Below are 18,468 nucleotides of genomic sequence, written 5' to 3'. Positions count from 1 at the left end.
CACCAAGTAGACTGAGCCAGAAATAGAAATCCTTTCATCACATAAAGTCAAAATACTAAATATATAGAACAATATATTTTTGAAAAATAGGAAATAAAAAAAAATGAAATCTAAAGGGCAAAAAGTCATAGACAGAAACAGAAGCTTAGTGAATGAAAACCTTAGTGTCAGATAAATGTAACTTTCTAAAATCTGGATGGGTGTTAAAAACCAAACTGGATTCCTCAAGAAGAGCAAAAAGTGCTCTTAACTGCTAAGCCCCTCTTCAGACCCAGTCAGTGTCTCTTACAGAGTCACAGTGTTGTAGTGTCCCTTACATTGTCACTGTGTCCTCATGCTCAGCTCTAAAGAGAAGAAATGAAGTCTAATGACCATGAACCTTGTGCTTCTGTGAGCCTGCCTAAACATACACAATCATTTAAGATGATTTGGTTTATATACAAAACCCAAAGATTCTAAATAATTTAAAAATTAATTAACAGATACCTGTAACAAAATAAACAGAACAAAAATTCCATATTTATATGATATGCAATCATTTTAGATATTATCTAACTTCTTCTCCAGTTTAGGCAATTTTCAATCCAAATATATGCAAGTGGCTTTCCAAAGCATGTTGTGGAAATGTAATAATGTCCTCAACTTTCTTTCTGTTCACTCATTCTTTCAAATGTTTTCTGTTAAAAATTATGAGTGTTTACACAAAAGCTTAATGAAGATTGTTTTGGGAAGGTTTGATTACTTCAACAGTAACTCAATACTCTAAATAAAATAAAATAGTATGATAAATTGAATGATGGAAAACAATCTTACATTCATTTATTTGCAAGCATATAATTTCTCTGAAACTCCAAGCACATATTTGCTAAGCTGAAATTAATGCTTCTAAAATTCAACTAAAATAAAAAAATGAATATAACTACTAAACATTTTTCCCAGGATTTTCAGGGGCCCAGTGATTGAATACCCATATTCCATGTGCCTGATCCAGGGTCCTCATCACACTGTAAAGAAGCAGAATAATGTAAGCATTAGAGAAAAAAAGAAATGCATCATAAAGCTTACAAATAATCTTTAAAACACAATAATTATGAAACTCTACAGGTTCAGAAGAGCTAACATCATGAATAAATAGGAATCCTAGAAAGCAATATTTTTAGAAACCAGGAAAAATGATTATTATTTATGGACTTTTTGAAATAAAATTTATGGGAGCCAACTAATGTAGTGGATAGCCATCCCAGCATTGGCCGGGAAGTTCAAACCCCCTTTGAGGCTTCGGTAATGGTCGCGCCCACAAGGCAGGGCGGAGAAGGAAACAGAAGATGGAGGATTGGAAAGGGAGGTGCGTGCCAGAGCCAGGACCCCTGGACGCTGGAGGGAGACGGAGCAGAGTTCTCCAGAGAACACTGCCGGACTGCACTATACCTTTGCCAGACCCTGCAACCTACCCCTTCATTGTAATTTACCCCACAAAATAAACCTCCCTTTTAACTACCTGGAGTGGCCTAAATAATTTCACCAATAAACTAATGATGTACATTCGGCTGATCATTCTGGGCACTTCTCTTGACAAATGGAGAATGTCCAGGAACTGTCTGTAGGCCAATGAGTGGGTCTTCTCAGAAGAATTATGGAGGTACATATTGGCAACAAAGAGCAAACAAAGTATGATGGGAAATATAAGAGATAAGTTAGCATCCATCTGTAGGGAAACATTTAAAGAGGAAAACTGAATCAATGGGATATTCAATAAGATTCCTGAGAAAAACTGTAGGATGGCTTAAGTTAAGCCCTAAATTGTTCATTAATGTTTCTGATTTAGGTTGCAGTATCTTTAAAACAAAATAGAGATTAAATTTGAAAAGCCCACCATTTAATGATGGGATAAGCATTTTAACTAAAATTATCTACAACAGTGACTGTTAAATAATTTCAGAGATGAAATGTACATGGAGTGGTTAGGCTATAGGACATTTCAGAGGAAATAGGAATTCACATTTCTATCTTTTATCATTGCTCACAAAAATTACAGTATTTTTATCTTCAATCCAGAATATAGAGTTAAAGTCAGAAGTAAATATGAAAGATCATTTAAGGATCAAATCATAAAAATTCTATGCATCAAAATATATAAACTGGGTTGGGAGATAGAAATGATTGGTAAATTTGGTTATATACTCATTGTAAGTGCTGGCACTTATAAAAAGATTCCAAAAAACCAAGTTGAAAGCATAGAACATCAAATAAGCTCTTAAAAAACTGAATGTAAAAACTAGTAAGAAAACTTTATGTTTCAGTATAAAAGTCAGCCATAGAATGAACAAGTATTCTGCTAAAGCAGTATGAATAGATTTTACACACACACACACACACACACACACACACACACACATACATGTGCACACACTTGTGAAACTTCAGAGTAACAAAGACAAGTAAGTTAAATGAAATAGATCCAAATGAAAGATGAAAACTGGGAAAAAGAAGTGCCTATCTCAAAGCAAAATTCCTTAGCAGACATCTGGAAACACTCTTATTCTATTATCTTCATGGCAAGATACAATTAATGCCTTGACTTTCCTCGTTTAAAAAAAAATGGTTCTCTTTTGATACATCATCATTCCACCTTGTGCTTTAAATACCTGGCTGAGTTATACTTAGGAGCAAAAGGCATTGTTTCCAGAGCAAAGCTGAGCATGCATGTGTTCACACTGAGCTGTGTTTGTTATTGCTCAGTCTAAGCTCTACACATATAGCATACAAATGGCTAACTTGCAATATGTTATTGTGCAAGACTCCAAAAGTTTCATCAGTTTAGAATCTCTGACATCTACATTTTGCCCTTCTAACTAAAGAAGAGAAGTTAAATTTAATAAAAAATCATGTATAGTTCATATCCTGCTATCTCTTCAAACAAATGTCTCTTAAACTATGGCACATTTTTCCAAGATGAAGCTGTTTACTCATATATCTTATTTTTCCTCAAATCAATATTTTTCAGCTTCTAATTTTGATGTCTCTAACCCCATGACTTCATTTAAATGACATTTGTTTACTTTGTGTAACTAAGGAATCCTTCACATAGGACGGTGAATATGCGATCATAAAGCACTACTCTACACTAATTTTACTGGCACTTTACACAAGATCCAGTTCCTAGTGATTAATTAGGGATTAAAATAGCAATATGATTCACATGCCTCCTAAGAAGGAATTTAAAATCCTCAGAGGTATAATGAGGAACAAGACAAAACCATGAGAATAGGTTTCTGACACTTGAAAGTTGACATTAGATATGGCCCAACCCTTATCCAGATTAGAGTTAAAACTTTACAGAGAATGTTTGCTTGACACAGTGTCTCTTAATGATTGAGCTTTGCACCGAGTACAACAAAAGCATTACCACACAAGCATAAAGGAAAGGCCAAACACAGTCTGGGGGGAAAAGCATGTATCAGAAAAGTAATTTAAGTAAGTATCATAAATATGTTACAGGGCACACTGGAGGAAGTAGACAACATGTAAGAACAGATGGATTGCATAAGCAGAGAGGAATTTTAAGAGGGACTGAAAGGAAGTGCTAGAAATAAACCTGCTGTATTACAAAGGAAGGATACCTCTGGCAGGCCATCTGTGGACTAGGCACACAGAGCAAAAGAATCAATAAGTGTAATTTGTTCAATGTAATATTTTCAACTGAAGAAAAAATAAAAGCAAGGGTAAGCTGGGGGTGAGGGAGAGATAGAAGACATGTAAGAAGTGTGGGCCAACCAAGAAATGTGTCACAAATGGCCTGTTAGAATCCTGGAAGAACAAGGGAAGGAAGGAATGAAAAATTCACATTAATAATGACATGGGATTTCCTGAAATCCAAAGCATATAATAAATTAGTTATTCCAGAAGCTCAGAGGAGAGAGAACAGAGTAAATGCCAAGTAAACAACAGAAACCTATGAATAATCACAGTGTTAAATTAGGGGGAAAAGGAAAATTAAAAAAAATAACTTAAAAGAAATGAAAATGGAAATACTGATTTACAGAAGAGCAAGAACTAACCTGTAATCAAACAAAGAATGGTGTGAAATGTTCACAGTGCAAGAATAGCATCTCCACTCTGGGATACACAAAGCAGAACTGTTATGCAGCAAAACTGAGGGGGAATGGCTTTCTAAGACAAACGAAAATCCTGGGATCTCATCACAGGGGAAAAACAGAAATGCTGGAGGTCAGAGCCCAGAACTAAATAAAAAGTACATAGTGAATACTAAGAAGCAAAAATTAAGTTAGCTCTCTCTTTTTAAGTTTTTATGTAAACATTAAGTTAGCTCTCTCTTTTTAAATCCTTAATTGTTCTAGTAGATAACACTGCTAGAAGGCTTTAAAATTCAGGTTGTATTGAGTAATATTAAAATATGATATGAAACTGAACAGGAACAATCACAGGAATGAGAGGTAAGTACTGGGGAAACTCTTTGCTAAAGTACTCATATTGTATACAAAAAAAGTGTGTTATTTTAAAAAGACTGGTTGTCTGGAAAATTATGGTACTAGACTATATAGAGACTATAGAAATGATTAAAGGTATAGAATTAGCACCCTAAGAAAAGAAGGAAATGGAATTATACTAAATACTGCATTAAACTGTTTAAGCAGGAAATGAGTATGAGATAATAAAAGGAAGAAGTGCATTGAGAAACAAATATGGCAGATATTCGACCAACCATGAAAAATATCATTTTAGATGCACAAGTCTGATTATGCCAATAAAAACAGAATATCATTTGGGGAAATAAAGATCAAGACCTAATTGCATAATGTTTATTTAAACCCACTGTAAACATAAAAACATAATGAAAGTAAGGGGGTAGGCAAAGCTATACCATATTAATCTTTGAATGTGGGGTAGCTATATTAATCACAAAACGTATTTTAAAATGGGACAAGCATCAGGAACAAGAGGGGGAACTAAAATTAATAATGGCATTAGTTTAAAGAATGCATGAGAATCTTTAATATGTAAGCATCTAATAACATAGTATGAAAATCTATGAGGCAAAGCTAATGAAGTATGAGGAGGTATAAAATAATCCAGTTATATGCTAAATTCATTAAGTTTCTCAGAAACAGCCACAGTAATCAGGCAGGAATTTACATGCATACTGATGACTTTATCCCCACCATTATTCAACACGATTATAGGATCAGTGTATATTCAGATGTATTCCCTAATATGAGTGGAATTGTTGATTATATTCCCATAACTGCAAAAATAATAAAGTAATCACCACTATTTTTATGGACATACAAAATATCCGTTAATTAACAATAGATTAGGTCTTTAATCTGAAAGTTATACATAACATTAACAAATACATTCTGAATAGCATAATGATCTTGAAATACTTAAGAAAATATGACCAGCCACACTAGTAGAAGAAACCCATGAACTGTGGACCAATATCTGTGGAGTCCCCATGGGACTGGATTAGATCCTCTGGAGATGTGAGACATTTGTTTAGCATGAACTATTTTGGAGCGCCTAGGCAGGGGGATTGAGATCCATCCCTTGTGCATGAGCAGGCTTTTTGGAGTCTAGTGCCTTGGTATAGCCTTGGTGCAGCAGGTAGGGGCTTGGACCTGCCTCAACTGAATATACCAGGCTCTGCTGACTCCCCATGGAAGACCTTGACTTGGAGGAGGTTGGAATGGGGGGTGGTTTGGGGGAGAAGGCTGGGAGGAGGGGAGAGGGAGGAGGGGAGATCTGTGGTTGGTATGTAAAATGAATAGAAAATTTAATAATAAAAAATGAAAATTAAAAAAGAAAGTACATATTGTACAAATATGATCCTTGAATATTATGAAAATAAAACAAATACTAGAAAGACAGTTAAAATTTTCAAAAAAAAGCATTTAGTGATTAAGCAATATATTTTAAAGTAACATATGGATCAAATGAGAGAACTCAAAAGAAATGTAAAGATATTTTAAGCACATTCCCTGGCAGAGAAATTTTAATCCATATATACTGTTCTTCCATTGTAATGGAGACACAGTGACATACTTCTGAAAACAGAACATTTTAAAGCGGGGAAAGAGAATTGTCACTGTGGAGACAGGTATTAACAGTCATATGATATGTAATAGTATATGACTTAATTTTTATATGATGTGGGGATCTAGTTTCTTACAAGGGTGGTCACTCTTCCTAAATATCACAGACCTGGTTAAATCACATAAAATATCAGAAAACTGCAGTTCAATGAAGGTCTTTCTACAAAGTAATGTATAGTATGTCTCAAAAGTCTAGTCTAGTTCACATAATAAGGGAAGTCTATGAAATTGATCACAACCATGAGGAGCCTGAGAACAATTGACAATTCAGTATCAGATGATGTTTTAGAGAGAATTAACAAAATAGGATAGATTAAACCCCAAGGGCACCAGAAACAACACTGGACTCACTTAAACCAATGGCATAATTGATCTTAATTATGTCACTGTATTGAGGGGGTGAGATGTTGTGCAGTACAAATACTTGGACAGCAATGAGTGATGTCTTGGGGAGAAATATTGGCATAGGTTGATTTTTAAATGTAGTGATCCTCGAAACTTCTCTACTGTCAAGCTGATTTATTTCTATCCCCATTGCCTTGCCTAGAATGGACATTCTATTGTACTCCATTTTAACTGGGTCAGTTTTGGAACCATTCTTTAGAGTATGAATTTCATCTTTTTTTATTTCCACTAATGGCCTTTAGAAGGGCCTCCAAATGAGAGGGGCATACACTTTAATTAATTAATTATGTTGATACTTGTTAAATACATAATAAAAAGTCAACATACAGCAGACATTCATAAGAGATGGACTGTGTATCTGTTATAAAAATCTAGAATTGCAACACACAGTAATTCAAGATGATATGGGGTTTAGCTGAATATTTTGAAACCCAAGATACAGGGACTCACCACTAATCCATTAAACATGGAGAATATAGCAGTTGCTGAGCAGACTTGGGCACTGAATCACAGTCCTGCTGCCGTAAAGGATCAGGATGTTACAATGCAGTAGTAAGTCAACAGATTCCACTACACACAAAGGTGTGGAACAGAAGACAAAGTTTGAAAATTTCTCAGTTGATATGTCTGGCAAAAGTAAAACTGAACAAAATTTCTATTACAGCAAACATTTTTAATTGAAAAATGTTTATTCATTCAATATATTTTGATTATGATTTCCCCTCCTTCAACTAGTCAGAAATCCTCTCCACTTCCCTGCCCATCCAAACCCATTTTGTTTTCTCTCTGTCATTTGATAACAAACAAGAATCTAAGTGATAAATAACAATAATAATAATAATAATATAAAATAAAAACAAATACGCAGAAAAAAAGTCAAAGAAAAAGCACAAGAAAAGTCTTTGAGACACTGAAACACACACAACCCAAACACAGAAAACCCATAAAAACAAAATTAGAAGCCATAATATATAAATAAAAAACCACTAAGTTTGGAAAAAAAAGAAATCTTGAAAAAGCTTTATGAAACAAAGTCCAAAAGTACCATTGGGTTTGTTTTGTGTTAAAGATCTACTGCTAGGCACGATGCCTGCCCTTGAGTGTGGTTTATATACCTAGTGAGACTACATTGGAGAAAACTAATCAAGTGTCTTAGACCTGTGCATGTCTTCTGCATTCTGTCACAATATCTTTGAGTTCATATGTGCAATAGTCCTATTGTGTCTAGAATGCCTTGTGTCCTTGGTGTTTCCCACTCGCACTGGCTCTTACAATCATTCTATTCCTCAGAATTCCCTAAGCTCTGAGGAGAGGGATTTGATCAAGATATTCTATTTAAAACTGTTCATTGTCCACTTGTGGCTCTCTGTATTTGTTATCATCTACTGAAGAAAAAACCTTTTTGATGATGGCTGAACGAGGCACTAATTTATGACGTCAAATTGTGACAGCAAAAAAATGTGGAAGTTCTTTTGGCTGTTACCTTTATTTGGAAGATAAGTGTTTGTAATAGTTCCATCTAAACACCCCACCACAGACAAATTCTGTATTTAAACAAAAACCTGAACTTGCTTCTGAAACAAATAAGTAACAACTGTAGATAGTGTATCCTTTATGTCAACACACAACTGCCTAAATAAATGTTTAGATATTTGGAGTATCCTTCTGACCTTGAGAGCAACAGAAAGTTTTAATCTCAAGATCCTTCTATAGTGGCATTTCCTTTTAATATGTCACCATGTCTCATTGGTTATTCAATGTGATTCTCCATGAGATGTGTACAGAACCTGGTCCAGTCATTCACTGTGTTTCTACTTTTCTACTCCCCCCAACAACATGGAGTAGGATGGGGTGCATTTGTGTCTCTCTATCTGGTTTCCTTTGGGAAGGCAAACTTCATGTTCACAGCAGTCTCAACTCAGAGCAGGAAACTGCTCACTACTTCAGGCAATAAGCAAAGTATTCAACAAGGTCTCCAAATCCACCATGCCTAGATCTGGAGTGTGCTAAGTTGCACTCCCAGCTAAGCACAATATTCTCTGCTCTGTTCATTATGGGTTTTAGCAAAAGCTCTTCATGTTCTAGGACTCTACCTGTAAGTCTCAAAGTTTGGAGAACACAATTTTTGTGACTCTATTAAGAATCTTCTTGGTTTTCTTGCCTACCAAGCTGACAACAAACAAAATCAAGATTAAAAAGGAACATTTACTGTACGTTCTGTTGTATATTCAATGCTTTCATAGTCTTTCCTGAGATTTAAAAAGAAAAGGCATAGAAGTACAAGAATGTGCAGACACATAATAAGCTGATTATTTTGAAAATGCATTCTCAAATTTCTATACTTTATTCATTTATTATAAGTATGGACATCATTAAGCATTCCTCTATTACCATTCAATTTTGCTTTTATTTAGTAAACAACAGTTGATATAGACTATGACCAGTCTGTTTTTCTCATTACTTAAGAAGATTGGCAAGTTGTTATTTCTTAAATATGAAAATAATCAAGTGTAAATATGTCTTACTCTAATGAAACTACGGAAGTCAGTCAAAAATTAGTTTAAAGTAGTTTAATTATCACCTTAATATTTTGATAGTTCTGTTGTAACTATTAAGGGATATTTTCAACTCACATACAAGACTCAGTGTCTAATACACATATAATTGAATGATGCATACAAATACACATATCTACAAGTGTGTATTTATATAATAGACTTAATTCTTATCATTGATATGATCTTAACATGTTAGTAACATATTTAGGAGAAATATAACAGAATAATTATATACTATAAAATCAAATCTATGTTAGACTGAAGTTTTATATACCTTGTCAATGAAGTAGGCTCATCATATAATAACACAATAGAATTTGTCATACAGACTCAGAAGTTTTATGGTATGACTCTTGTGAGGTGGAGTCTTCTTGCATTTCTTAGGTTTATGTGAGAGTTTCTGAGGTTAAATGAATTTCTTCGTCTTTTACTGTAAAGGACTCCCTGAGTCCCACTCAATCTAAAGAGCTTATTAAGCTGTTCCAAAAATGTGTCTCTTGTTGGACAAGGCCATTGAACAGAACAAAGCTCCTCAGAAATTGGGAGACTAGAAGTACAACCAGCTAGTGAGAGATGTGCTGAAAATTCCCACAAAAACCTTGTGCTTGCTTTCTCTCCCATTCATATATATCTTCATTCCCCTGGCTCTGCCTGCAGCAAAACTCCTCACTGAAAGACTTCTTAATGATTCAGTGAGAGATTATTTTTAATTTTCATCCTACACAAACTATAACTGTTTCTTATCCCAAGATCCTTAATAGTGTGTGTGTGGGTGCATATGTGTGTATGTGTGTGTGTGTACGTACATGTGTGTGTGTGTGTGTGTGTGTGTGTGTGTGTGTGTGTGTGTGTATGTGGCCCACACACACACAAACATGCATGCACACGCATGCATGTGCATGCATGCTCAGGGATAGAGATTGACTTTGGATGTTTTTCTCAGCCACTTGACAGAGTCTTCCCAAGAAACTAGCATTCTTTGGTTTGTGCAGACTGGTTGGATCCAAAGCCTCAGCAATCCTCCTGTCTAGGGCTCCCCATCCCCAGGATTACAGGTATGTTTCAGCACATTCTGAATTCATTTACCTCTTCACTCTACCCATAATTCCTAGGCATAGAATATTGTTAATTATAACACACCTTACACTTCTCACTGGATCATAATTATTGTACAACAATAAATACATCATATTATTATTATTTTACTGTCTACAGTTTATAGATAGTGCCACACATGAAATAAGTAAACAATAGGTGTTTATGTTTATGATTTACCTTAAATACAAATATTAAGTGTATCAGGCAAATCTGTTAGCTCTAGAAAGTGCCCAAGTACTTTACACTTATGTAAATTTCTCTCAGATTTTAAATGGATTCTATGAACCACCGGCCATGTGCTCCCTTCAGGGTCCTGTGATGGATGGCAGTCGTTACTTCCTATATTCACTTCCAAATATGAGTTGCCAAGGAGATCTTTTTGAAAAATCAAGAGAAATAGTTACTATGCTTATCATTTTAAAAAGTAGATTTTTTTTTTTCAAAATAAATGACCTGCCATTGCTCCTGGACAAAAATTTCTAAGCTTTGAAAACATGGCACTACCTCAACCATTTGATGTTTCTGAGAGCTTCCTGTGACAAGTTACTGTTTCTTAACCACTTATATAATCATATGATTTCAGGCACTCACTTTTTCTTTTGCCTAAATGTAAAGTATGCCTTTCAATCCATATTGTGTATCTTTTGTTTATGTGAAGGTATTGTCAGTGTGAAGAAAGACAGATAAGCTAGACGGTTATTTTTAAAGAAGAAGTGACAGCTTTTTGTTCTTGAATGTTATTTGAATTCATGAGACTTTTCTGATGTGTCTATCAGAGCAGGTTAGCAGCACCCAACTCAGTATTTCAGAACGTGCCTGCCTTTCCCATCCCTGGTGAACTCTTGGCATGGACTTTGTGAGACTTCAAGGAAACGCTCCCCACATTGTCACCTCCTCAGGGACTGTAATTAATAAATCCATGAAAGCATAAGAGAAATCATGTTGAAAATTGGGCATTGGAGCAGTGAATGGGAAAATAAACAGATAAATTATAAAAAGATAAAGTTATAGAAACATTTTTATTTGCTTTCCACCAGGGCTTAAGCATTAATTAGGCAACTTGTAAAATTTTACTAACATGCAAACATGTAGAGAGCTGTGTGTAGCCGCACCCTAAAGATGGCTCTGGCTTCTACCCTCTGCCTTCCTGATGGCAAACACTCTTTATGGTAAACAGCTCCTTATTTGGCTATGGCTGGATTCGTGTGCTGCTGGCATATGCGTGAACCTGTGGACAGTGCCCACGTGGTTGCTTGGGGTTGGCAGCCCAGCCCTACTTAGGTGCTGGGAGAGGCTTGCCCCAGGAGAGGGAGAGAGAAAGACAATGCAATTAATCAAGGACCTGATTAAACTGTTTTAAGAAGAATCCCGGTGTTGCGTCATCCTTGCTGGTCAAGGCGGGCACGACAGAAACACTGCCTGAAACCTGAAGATTACTCACAGTCAAAATCTCTAGGTGTTTAAACTTTAGCAATTAGCAAACTATGTGGATTAAATAGGGTTTTTAAATTATAGGCTTTCATTTGATTTGTATAATAGTTGTTTTTCTACTGTTTTCTCCACAGTAGTTTGACCAAATAGAAAGATACACAGGTAAATATCAGGTGTTATACATCAATAAGCTAAAAAAAATATGTAAAATACTACATATTTTATTAATTATGTTGTAAATATTAATATACAATAACACCACATAATTCTTCTTTGTATTAATTCAAAAAACAAAATGATACGAACACTCAAGTCAATGAAACACCCAGGAATTTTACTACTTCATTTTCCTATCAGTTTGACTTGTCAACTTTTGATAGATTTATTGCTTTTCACTTGTAACAGTTTTGCCCTCTTTCTTATTTTATTTATATCTAGTCCAAATTCCATAGGCATTAGTACATATATTTTGGCCAGACTGAAAATGCCCATATTTGTGTATTGTATTTAGAAACTGTTTTGAGTAGATCTATTACTTCCTCTTTTCAGGAGCTTGATAGATAGGACAGAGCAGAGGGTAGTTTTCTATTGTGTATTCTTCCTCCATTAAGGATGATCTCGATCTATTTTTTCCATCGAAAATAAATTTCATGCACATACACACACATACGCACAAAAATAAGTTCAAATCCCTAAACAGTCCCTTTCTTAACCTGCCTCTCCACTTCACACAGCTGAGCTGAGCTAAGGTTTCACTCTTGCCATTTGGGCCACACATTCACGTGACAGCACCTTGTTTCAGATGTGGTTTTCATATGAGGACATTTTTTTTTTTAATTTTCAATACTACTCAATCACTTCTCATATGAATCTACTACTTTGACTGTTCATAATCTACTGAAATTGCTCCAAGTATCTACCTGCTTAATCAACAAATTTATGCTTAAAAATAAAGACATAGCAGTACCATGCCTTTAGCCTCTAAATGACTAATACACAAACACATCAGTGTTTGAAAACATCCAACAAGATTGCAATATTTCTAAATGTAAATATGCTTCCATGAATCAATTAATTAAAAGATAGAATTTTCCACTCTTTATTCTAGGAAACTGACAACAGAAAGAGTAAATCAGTAAGACTGAAGGCCATGATCTCAGGTTTCATGTCTTCTGGTTTTGAATGTATAAATATTTACTAGTAAATACCGTCTAAATGAATTTTTTATTACAAACATAAATTTTATATTGGGCTGCAGTCTCAATTATTTATTTTTCTAGATCCATTTAAAAGATGTAACTTGGTGCCTTAATATCTTAATATAAACAGATTATCCATACAGTCAAGAAAATTATCATTTATCATTTTATGTGCTAATCATGTCATATGATGGATCATTGTGCTTATTGACCCTACATAACAAACTCATATCTGTGGATCTCCTGGTTCAAAGTAGCACTTCATTAAAAGTACTAAAGTGAGCTGCAAGCACATTTGTTGAAAATGACGTTGATCTTTGTTTTAGTTAGCTTTATCATTCCTGTGATGAAACACCATGACCAAAGTAACTTGAGAAGGAAAGGTTTTATTTGGCTTATGCTTTCACATGACTGTTTACACAGATGAAGTCAGGACAGGAATTCAAACAAGGCAGGAACTTAGAGACAGGAACTGATATACAGACCAAGGAAAAGTCCTGCTTGCTGACTTGTTCCTCATGGCTTACTCAGCCTGCTTTCTCATAGAACCCAGGACCACCAGCCCAGGGACGGCATCATCTACAATGTACTGGACCCTCCCCTGTCATTAATAAAATGACCTATAGGCTTGCCTGCAGCCAGATCTTATGAAGACAATATTTTTTTTTTATTTTACTTTATTTATTTTACTTTCTTATTCTTTTGCTTTCAGTACAACCTGATTGCAGTTTCCTCTCCCTCCACTCCCCTGGGTCCCCCTACTCCCCTCTCCCCAGATCTACGCCTACATTTCTCTTCAGAAAAGAGCAGATCTCCCAGGAATATCAGCCAAACATGCCATAATAAATTACAATATGATCATGTGCAAACCCTCATATTAGGGCTGGGAAGGCAAAACAATAAGAGGAAAAGGGTCCCCATATCACGTGGAAGAATCAGAGACACTCTATTCCCACTGTTAGTAATCCCTCAAAGACACCAAGCTAACATTATAACAGGCAGAGGCAACTATAACAACTTAATAGACAGAGGACCTACCTCAGACCATTCAGACTCTGTGATTGCAGCTTCAGTCAAAATTAAAGGCATTTTCTTAAGGATCCCTCTTCTCACATGACCTCAGCTTGTGTCAAACTCACATAAAACTATGCTGCACAATCAACTTTTCTCATATTAATGAATAAAATGATCATGGACTAATATACATAGTTTTGATTTTAATATACCATGAATATATAATAACATTCATAATACATGACTGGAATCCATTATTGTAAAAATGTCTTATATGCTATAGGTTTTCAATTTTCTTTTTCTTTTGTGGGAGGAGTAGACAGAGCTTCACTATGTAGAAATGGTTGGCTTTGAACTTAGAGAATCTGGCTCTGCCTCTCAAGTGCTCAGATGAAAGGTGTGCATCACTACACCAAGCTGGAGTTTCCATTTTACAAGTTACATAAACAAATGATAAATATATTTTTGAAGCATTTCTTACTATAGCATCCATATTAAACCTATAAAGTAAAGGTTCTCAACCTGTCACAACCCTTTCAGAGGCTCACCTAAGACCACTAGAAAACAAAATATTTACATAGCGATTCATAAGAGTAGCAAAATTACAGTTACAGAGTAGCAAATAAAATAACTTTATGATTGAGGAGTCACCACAGCATCAGAAATGGTATCAAAGGGTAACAGCATTAGGAAGGTTGAGAAGCATTAACATGCAGTATTGTTTGAAAATCACAGACTGGTTATAATTACAAAAAAACTTTCATATTTACATATTCATATCGATAACACTGGAAAATAAAGTCTCTACCAAGATGTCTTATTGCAGAATATGGTACGAAGATGTCCTTTGATTAATGAATAGAGCCACCGTTGTTAGATCTTGTCACTATTTATGAATCTGCCCCTTCACTTACAAGGCAGATGACACATTTGTTCAATTACAGCTCCCTCATTTCTAATTGTTTCCTGTCACACTGATTGATTGTTGTCAATTTCTTGCAGTCAGAAGCAATGCTTCATTGTTTCATGTCATAAAATTAGTATATATTTACTGAATTTTTCCCACCATAAAGTAGCTGCACAGAAATTCTGCTATTCTGAGCCACCCACCAACTAATTCCTATATGGGATGCAATGCATATAATTTGAACTTCAGGGAACATGCCCTTCTCTAAGTAAGAAACAATCATTCCTTTTCCAAAGCTGGGTTCATTGAACAGCAAGCACACTTTCAGTGAGATGAGTACATATACCCAGAAAGAGTAGATTCTTTTGACTTTGCTTTTCTACTTGGGCATTTTGGAAAGATTCTGAGTCAGTAGTGCTTGTGCACATCTGTGTGGTGATTGCCTAGAGTACAAGCAGTTGTTTGTTTATTCATGTTCTTATGAAATTGATTTGTGGGTGCGTTTACTTTGAATCCTTAAGACTGAAATTTTGTCCTGGAGTGGTGGCACATGCCTTTAATCCCAGCACTCCAGAGGCAGATAAAGATGGATCTCTGAATTGCAGGGCAATCTGGTCTATAAAGTGATTTCCAGGACAGCTAGGGCTGTTACACAGAGAACCCTGACTGAAGTAACCAAAACGCTCCCCCCCACCAAAAAAAAAAAAAAAAAAAGACTTGAATTTTGATGGTTGTTGTACAACTATTTACCTATCATCTCAAAGCACATACAGAAATTCACAGCCAAGCACTGGGCTAAATCCAGCAATCCTGTTAAAGAGAGGGAGGAGAGATTGCATAAGCCGCTGGGGGTGGGAGGAAGTGGGGAGGGTTGGAGAGAGTGTTAAGGTCATCACAAGAAAACCCACAGAGACAACTAACCTGGGCTCAAAAGAGTTCACAGTTACTGGACAGACAGCTACAGAGCCTTCATGGGACCAACCTTGACCCTCTCTACATACGTGTAAACGTTGTGTAGCTTGGTCTGGCCCTCTCTACATATGTGTAAACGTTGTGTGGCTTGGTCTATTTGTGTGACTCTTAGTGGTGGGAGTGAGTTCTGTCTCTGATGCTTTGGCAGGCTTTGGCAAACGATTCCTCATACTGGATTGCCTTAACACACCTTAATACGAGGGGTAGGGGTTTAGTCCTACCTCAACTTGAGATGTCATGCTCTGTTGACACCCATGGGAGGTCTGCCCTCTTCTGAACAGAAACAGGGGAGGAGTGAATGGCGGTGGGAGGGCAGAGGGATGTGGAGGGAGGGGATGGGAGGAGAGGCAGGAGGCGAAACTGCGGTTGGGATATAAAACAAATGAATAAATTTAATTAATAAAAAAATTATCCACCATCTCTTTTATTGTCCTTCTATATATCCTGGCTTCATCTATGAAATATGACCATGCTTTTTAGAATTAATTGAGATTCTAAAGTTTAAAAGGTTCAAATTATTTCTGCCTCTACATTGGGAGTTGAATAAAGTTTGTTGCTTTACTGCCCATCACAAGCTATGTATTATAGGTTAATATGAGTATTTGGATAATTCACATTTTGCATTGAAAGTTTAGTACAGGTAAAATAGTTAATGGAAAGTATTCCAAAGTTGACTTGGAAATTTTTGTTTGTTTGTTTGTTTTTGTTTTTCAAGACAGGTTTTCTGTGTAGCTTTGTGCCTTTCCTGGAACTCGATTTGGAGACCAGGCTAGCCTCTAACTCGCAGAGATCCACCTAGCTCTGCCTCCCGAGTGCTGGGATTAAAGGTGTGCACCACCACCGCCTGGCCTGACTTGGAAATTTTTATAATTACCTCCAAAGTAAGTTACAGATCTTGTGAGATAAAGTATATAGTATATAGTACTATTCATTAAAAGGGAAATTATGTATAATTCATGTGGTTCCATTAGTTTGGCCATTTGTCACTGTGCTTTCCCAATCAAACTAATGGAAACACATGAATTATAAACCAAAAGCTGTGGGGCCCCCAACTGGATCAGACCCTCTGGATAAGTGAGACAATTGAATAGCTTGAACTGTTTGGGAGGCATTCAGGCTGTGGGACACAGTCCTGTCCTTAGTGCATGAGCTGGCTGTTTGGAACCTTGGGTCTATGCAGGGACACTTTGCTCAGCCTAGAAGGAGGGTACTGGACCTGCCTGTACTGAATCCACCAGGTTTAAATGAATCCCCAGGGGAGTCTTGGCCCTGGAGGAGATGGGAATGGAGGGGAGGGACTGGGGGGAAGGTGGAGGCAGGGGCAGGAGGGGGGAGGACAGGGGAACCCATGGCTGATGTGTAAAATTAAAACACAAATATAATAAAAAAATTTTTAAAAGGGAAATGATAACAATAATTAAAAATATATACTGTCTCTGGTAAGCTTTGGAGTGGGCTGCTTACCCACATATGCATCCAATTCTGGTAGAAGGTAGCCTATAATTTCAAAGAGAGAAAATTAAAACTTAAAAATAATAATAATAATAATAATAATAATAATAATAAATGTTCTTGAGCCACTGAAATGTAATTCCAAAGTAGTGAATTTTACATTTTTTACACTGAGGAAGTTTTTGTATGAAATAAAATACAAGGTGTAAAAACTCCATTTGTTACTATTTATGAGGGACCATATCTTGTCAGGTCAGTTGTTAGCGTAGCTCATAACGTTCACAGTTAGGTAATACTAGTGATTGCTTGTCTCACAAATGTTGTAGAAATAACCAAGCACTTTCTGACTGGATATAAGTGCCATTCCACCAGATGAAAGATATACCTGACAAGGCTAAAAAGGCCGAGAACCTGTGGCTAGAAAGTTCATAAATCCTAGCAGAGAACCCAAATACCATCATTCTTCTAAATCCAAACAGTAGGAAAAAAAATTACTCCTACTGACTTATTACTATAACTATAGATCAGAACATCACTCAACCCTCATCAGAAAAGCTTCTTTGTGCAATGAATAGAAATCGGCAGAGACCCACAGCTGGTCTTGCAAGTAATAAGAAACGAGTGCTCAGCCAGGTGGGATGTGCCTATTATACATTTGTCTCAGAAATCTTTGAGGAAGGAGGGGGTAGAAAGGTTGCAGAGAAAGATATGGTAATCAACTCGAAGGAAACACCATTTGCTGGGTACATTAGGACAATTAGACACAGGAACATTTACTGGTTGTAACCATGTGCCCAAGACACAGTCAAACCAGACAAAATCCCAGCATGTAAGGAAGGGATGGGGAAGGAGAATGATGGCTATGAATTCTAACAAGTAGCTTAGGAGGCACCTTTTTGCTAGGAGGGGGAGGATCAGTTTTCTTTAACGATGGGTCAACAACCCTCTCTGCCATATCCAAGAGAAAAACAAATTGGACTTGGTAGAAAGAAAGAAAGACAGAAAGAAAGAAAGAAAGAAAGAAAGAAAGAAAGAAAGAAAGAAAGAAGGGAAGGAAGGAAGGAAGGAAGGAAGGAAGGAAAAGAAAAGAAGAAGGAAGGGAGAGAAGAGAACTGAAAGCTGACCAGGCACAGGTTCAGGACGACCTAGAAGAGGATAAGCAGATGAGGGTGAACCTGGGAAGACTTGTGGGGAATGTGGTTCAAACAGGAAGCTAAAAGCATAGCAAAACAATGTAGGGATAGAGGTATACAAATCTTCCAGGATCAGCTTGTTGGAGAATGCATGCCATAAGATACTATTGCTTCCTTAAACCTTCG

This window comes from Onychomys torridus, chromosome 6 (genome assembly GCF_903995425.1).
Source record: "Onychomys torridus chromosome 6, mOncTor1.1, whole genome shotgun sequence".
Lineage (NCBI taxonomy): Eukaryota > Metazoa > Chordata > Mammalia > Rodentia > Cricetidae > Onychomys > Onychomys torridus.
The sequence above is the reverse complement of the archived record's forward strand: the minus strand, read 5'-3'. Positions refer to the sequence as shown.